Genomic DNA, 6,942 nt, shown 5'->3' with positions numbered 1-6,942 from the left:
ACTGCAGTCTGTCCCAGTGAGCGGGGACTGAGTGGTGACTGGCAGTAGCCTAGGACTGAGGCAAGGTGGGGATAGTGGGAGGGGGAGACCTAGAACTGTGGGGTACTGCCAGGGGGCAGCACCCAGAGAAAGGGGCACCAGGGTTCTGGGAGGGACACGGGAGCCAGCAGCAAGGTGAGACACTGGCTGACAGAGGGTGCTCTGGAGGCTGGAATGCTAATTCCCTGAGATGACCAGCAGGAGGTGCTGCTGGTGAGTCTGTGCCTGGTTACATGTGGGCTCTGGGGTGGGGCCAGGGATGAGGGGTTTGGACTGCAGGAGGGGGTTGGGGGTGGAGCAGTGGGATTCAGAGTGTGGAAGGAGCTCTGGGCTGGGGCAAGGGGTTGGGGTGAGGGCTCCAGCTGTGAGTGTGGGCACTAGGGTGGGACTGGGGATGAGGGGTTTAGGGTGCAGGAGGATGCTCTGGGCTGGGACTGAGGGGTTCAGGGGGTGGGAGGAGGATTAGGGATTGGGGTATGGGAGGAGGTCAGGGCTGCAGGCGCTCTGAACTCTGCTCCATCCCCAGGCCCTGCCCCCGCAGCTCCGATTGGCCGCAGTTCCCAGCCAATGGGATCTGCAGAGCTGGCGCTTGGGGAGGCGGCAGCATGCAGAGCCCCTTGGCTGCCCCTATGCGTAGGCGCCGCAGGGGGGACATGCCACTGCTTTCAGGAGCCGTGCAAAGCCATGGCACACATAAAGCTGGGCAAGTCCTCTATTCTGCTCCCCGGCGGGAGCTCAAAAGCCAGATTGAAAGGTCTGATGGGCTGGACGTGGCCCGCAGGCGGTAGTTTTCCCACCCCGGCTTAGAGTACAGTGTCACACATCCTCTCTACTCAGGGTGGGAGGAAAATCAACTTCCCACTAGGGCCAGTGGCATTGCTTCTCCTCGGAACAGCTCTTGTCTACATGGCTGCAGTAATTAAGGTGATGGAAATCAGTGGGGTGCTTAGGACCTCTCAACATTAGGCCCTTAATGAGCCAGGCGTGAAGGTCCTTCCCTTCAGGCCTGGTAGCTCAGGTGGACTTTAGAGGTGGGTCTAGTTCTTTTCCCAGTGAATCTCAGCTTCTTCTGCTGTATGGCTTCTGGATTAGCTGAGATTCAGAGTAGCAGCCGTATTAGTCTGTATGCGCAAAAAGAACAGGAGTACTTGTAGCACCTTAGGGACTAACCAATTTATTTGAGCATAAGCTTTTATGGGCTACAGCTAACTGCATCAGATGCATGCAGTGGAAAATACAGTGGGGAGATTTTATATACATAGAGAACACGAAACAATGGGTGTTCCCATACACAGTGTAACAAGAGTCATCAGGTAAGGTGAGCTCACACGTCAACTGCTGGAAATGGCCCATCTTGATTATCACTACAAAAGGTTTTCTTTTCCCCCTCCCTCCTGCTGGTAATAGCTGACCTTAACTGATCACTCTCGTTACAGTGTGTATGGTAACACCCATTGTTTCATGTTCTTCGTGTGTGTGTATATAAATAGTCCTACTGTATTTTCCACTGCATGCATCTGATGAACTGGGCTGTAGCCCACGAAAGCTTATGCTCAAATGTTAGTCTCTAAGGTGCCACAAGTCCTCCTGTTGAATTAGCTGAGCCTCTCATGCAGTACATCAGATATGGCCTTTCTAAGGAACAGCAGTAACAGATGTTGTGGGACTATATTCTGGATCAATGGCTCATTTCTTGGCCGATAGACAATTTAGCTTTGCATCCCCCAGTCTCTCCAGATCAGCTCTCACAAGCCCTCAGAACACCCATATGAACCAAAAGATCCTTCTTTACAACAGGATACATTGTGGTCATGCGTCATTTACCCTATCTTTGCCATTGGGGTTTCTTGGAGTTCAAGAGGAAACAGCGTGTCATCCAATTATGGACTGCCCTCTTTATCCTCTCTAAGGTTGGATGGATGTGCTTGATGTCTCTGGATCCTGTTGCCATGATAAAGTGGCTACATCACTTAGCCAACATCTAATTTATTGTTTGTGCCATCAGAAGCCACACACCAGGTAAAGACCACATTAGAATCATAGAATTGTAGGACTAGAAGGGATCTCGAGAGCTCATCTAGTCCAGTCCCCTGCACTCATGGCAGGACTAAGTATTCTCTAGCCCAAACAGGAGGACACCTCCTTTCTTTCATTGCTTACCTGTAAAATTCACTGAGATGCAAGTTATTCGAGGCTGAGTTTTGCCTGACATGCTATTGCATTTAAATGATGCAGACAGAAGAATAAAAAATCTTGAAAGTGCAACAAGCATAAAGTTGGCCCTGGCTCTTATAATAGATGTTTAAAAATATATAAACACCAGTTCTAAAATCTGCTGCCTGTGTAGCCCCCACACATTCTGGGTGTGGTGTTCTGTCCCGTCAAGGGGCACCAAGACCACTTAGAGATTAATGAGTCTGCTCTACAGCCTTCCATAACTACTGCATGAGCTGAAAGCTATACAGCAGAGGCTCAAGCACTAACTCAGAAGTCCCAGGTTCAATCCTGCTCACCAATGACCAGGGTCAGTGTGACACCTGTTCTTCCAGGCTCAATAGCCTCCTCATATTAACTTCCCCCTCCCCCCACAGTTATTGTATTCAGTGAGTCACAGATCTATGCTGGCAAGAACACATACCTAATAAATAATGGAAATCATATACAACTTTATCAGGCATTTTGGATTTTGAGTTGCAAGGTTTCCAGTTACAGCATCAGCCTCTTCCAGGGCCAGCTGTGCCTTTATATTTATATTTGCCAGACATGCAAAACAGATTATTGGAATCTGCTTCAAGGAATTCAAAATGAAAAATAGGGCTCTCAGTTCATCTATCTGTCATTTGAGGACAAGCAAACCTCTAGAAAAGTATGAAATGTACACTTGTCAATGTACTTTGGGGGGGGGGGGGAATATGCAGTTCTACACAAATGAATCCCTTGTGACAGTCAGCTTCTTTTCTTTGCTTTTGCATTTAATATTGCTTAGATGCTTACAGTATTACCCTTGTATTGTTGCTTCCTGGCAAAGGACACTAAATTAAGACATTTTTAATCAGCAGTATCATGCCTTTATATAAATTTTGTTTTAAAATATAACCACTCTCACCTCACCCAATTCTGTTTTCCAGTATCCGTCATCTCCTGCCTCTTTGAAGGCTTCTTCCTCACTGCTTCACTACAAACAATGTCAAGTAGGCCAGTGATTCTCTTCTGATCACACCTGGTAATCCACCTAGGTCCTTATCTCCCCCTCTGCGACTCCCACATCTGAAATACACTTGATTTCTGAGAGTTTAGGTATACTGCGCACTTTGTCATGATTGTGAGGAAAAGACCACAAGACACCTGGGAACAAAGGGGTCCAACACCACCTTGGTCCTGCAGCTAGGGGTCCATCAGAACTTCTGGTGGCACCAGCAAGACTAAATTTTAGTGCCCTGTATACAACCAAACCCTGAAATGGAGCCATCAGCATACTTAAGTGTTTTTCTTCCCTTGTTTTTTTTATAATGGTCTGACTTTTTTCTTTTTGCTGACTTTTTTCCCCCCTAGATTTGTAAGGACAGAAAGGACTATTATGACCACCTAGTCTGATCTCCTGTGCAACATAGGCCGAAGAACCTCATCCAGTAATATGAGTCAAACCCATACCCTCAATTTGAACTACAGCATATCTTTTGGAATGATACCCACTCTTTATATCAAGACTTGAAGTGATGGAGAATCCACCACATTCTAGGTAAGTTCTTCCAGTTGTTAATCACCCTTGCTGTATTTCTATTCTGAATTTGTCTAGCTTCAAATTCCAGACATTGCATTTTATTAATCCTTTTCTGATAGATTAAGGAGCCATCTACTTCCCCATGCAGGTACCTGTAGACCATGATCAAGTCATCCCTTAACCTTCCCTTGGATAAACTAAATAGACTGAGATTCTTAATCTCACTAAGGCATTTTTTCCAGACCTCAAATCATTCTTGTAACACTTTCTGAACACTTTCCATTTTTTCAATATAATTTTTGAATTGTTGACACCAAAACTGGATACAATATTCCACTAATGGTCTCACTATGCCATATAACAGATAATACCACTTCCCTACTCCTACTTGATATTCCCCTGCTTGTACATCCAAGGATCGACACTGGCTAGGCAAAAAAGATAAAATATTGCAGGGCAACCAATAAACATATTTCCATTTAAAGATTCCTTCTATAAATGTAAAAATATTTTTAAAAAATCAAAATATTTTTGATAATGGGCCAAATTTGGATAATAAAAAATTCAGTTGAAAAATTGTGACCAACTCAACAAATCATAGATTTAGTGCATGTAAATTTATTCTAAAAATGAAGACTATACCTCCATTTTAGGCAGTGCTGTCATACATTATCCTGAAGTGAAATTTGCAGGAGACAAAGCCTTAGTCTCTTCTCAAGGCGGCAGTTTGGAGATAAGATGAGCGCTATGGACCGCAAATCTACCAGACTGCGGTTCTATAGGGAAATCCTGATGACTCCAATTCCTCAATACAGAATAGCCATTTCAAGAAAGCACATAAGCACGAGTTAAATCCTATGGAAGTAAATGAGATTAAAGCACATCCTTAGTTAGTAAACACATGCTTAAGTGCTTTGCTGAATCAGGGTCTGAATTGTTACACCCCCATCTTGATTTATTTTTTTTCTAAGGGCTGGTCTACACTAAAGCTGGAAGTCGATTTTAAGTTACACTGCTTCAATTATGTAACTGAAGTCAATGTAACTTAGGTTGACTTACAGCAGTGTCTACACCATGCCATGTTGACAGGAGATACTTTCCCATTGACTTAGCGTGTCTTCACCAGACCCACTAAATCAACACCACTGCATCAATTGCAGCAGTGCTGATTTTAGCTGGTATTGTAGACATGGCCTAAGGGTATGTCTACCCTGCAAAGGAAGACCGAGCCTCCTCACAGCCTCAGAAGGCACCCCTCCTTTCGTCTTCCCAGGGATGAGCATAAGCCCCCTTCAGCAGGGCCCAAGCCTGCCTGTCCTCATCAATCAGCCAACTCTTCCTGGTTTTTAATGAGGCTGGCGGTATCCTCCCCTGCCCACTTCTATGCTCTCTCCCCAGGGCTGGTTCCTGCCTAGAGAGAGGGATGATATCTGGTAATTGAATGCAGCAAGGCAGGAAACATTGGGTGCTCAAGCCAAGGGCTGAAGGGAGATTTCTGGAAGTGCAGAGGCAGAGCAGGCTGGTGCTTGGCTTCTTTCAAATGCCCAAACACCACAGCAGCACCTTCCCCCTTCCTTCCCCCCACCAATCAGAAACCACTCTCTTCCCCACCATATGCCCTCTTGCAGTGGTCACAGGAAAAGCGGCTGACCTTAAAGTATCACTCACTGGAGGCATAGCCAGTTTGCTGTGTGCTAAAGCCTCTCACTTCTTTGAACACAGTGAGGGGGAAAATTCAGGTTCAGCAATTCATACAAACAAAACACTACCTAGGTTACAGCTGGGGGGAGGACAACTACACACCTGGCAGAGTCTGACAAGGGAAGCCTTTGGTATGGCCAGGTCTTTTGCTAGGAAGGGCCCGATCCTCTCCCCCTGGAGTCTCTGGCAAAACTCCTGTCAACTTCCACAGGCGCGGACTCCAAATATTTTAGTAACCAACAAGGCCAGCTGAAAGTCAATTTTCTGGCACTGAAAGAAGCATTTCCTAACCACGCCGTGTGAAGTGCAATGGGTACAATCCTGCTCCTCTATTTCCTCAAGCAATGCAGCTACCCACAGCGCACGAGGAATGGGGCTGGCAATCAGTAGAGAACACTGTTCCACTGACGAGAGCAGAGTGTTTGTTTTGCTTGCTTCCCATTAAATATTATTGATCTAAGCGTGCAGTCAAAGAGCTGGAATGGTCACCTGAGAAATATAAAAAAGCTAATGCAGCAATAGCGAGGCTGTTCAAATCCGTATTTCTCAATCACTATCAGGAGGCTCACCAGGCTATAAGTAGTGATATCAGTCAAAGTTGCCCTTAGGCATATGGCTCTTTGGCAGGCTCCATGTAGAATTTTTGCTGGCCTGGCTAAAGATGCAGCTGGATCCAGCTCAAGAGCTTGTCTGCTGCAAGCTGGGGTAGGCTGCCTTATTTTTCCACATGCTCTTCTCTTTCGACTCACCTTTGATCTTGAGGAATCTGGCACTGCTTTCTACCGGAGAACAACTTCTTCAAATGCCACCCAGCACAGAGACCAACAGACCTGAGAATTAAAAGAAGTAGCAATGGCTGTGTGAGGAAAGATTAAGCTGTTGGGATGGAAGATTTTTGGGATCTGCAAATGAGCACTAAGCCATGCTCCACTTAAGCTCCTGAATAGTCTCACTGAAGTCAGAGACTACTCCATGTTTAAAATCACACCTCTCCTTAAGAGGATTGCTGGATCAGGGCCTATTTTCCCTTATTCAGCCCAACTCACAAATTTTCTCTATTAGCTCACAGATGGCTTCTGTCTCTTTTTTTTTTTTTTTTTTTTTTTTTTTTTTTAAAGTTCCATCAGTCATTACTTTATGCCATAGGTTCTCCAAACCTACTTACTGTAACCTTTTCAGGTACTGTTAGCTGTGATAAAACTATGACAAATATATTCATTATACTTCTGTTTATCCAAAACCTTATCATCTAAACCTCCCCATTACCTGAATCCCTTCCTTGTTCCCCACCATAAGATACATATCATACATGTCCTTTGCAGCACATATCTCATGCTGGGGGAGAAGGAAGGGATTCCGATATTGTGGGGGTTCAGATAATAGAGCAGAGACCCCTGGCCAGGACTGTGAGGAGGATGACAAGACCCCAGCCACGGAGGAGGTCACCCTGCTGCTAAATGGCTCCTGTGGCTATGCAGGGA

The sequence above is a fragment of the Chelonia mydas genome, chromosome 5, assembly GCF_015237465.2.
Source record: "Chelonia mydas isolate rCheMyd1 chromosome 5, rCheMyd1.pri.v2, whole genome shotgun sequence".
NCBI classification, from domain to species: Eukaryota; Metazoa; Chordata; order Testudines; family Cheloniidae; genus Chelonia; species Chelonia mydas.
The sequence above is the reverse complement of the archived record's forward strand: the minus strand, read 5'-3'. Positions refer to the sequence as shown.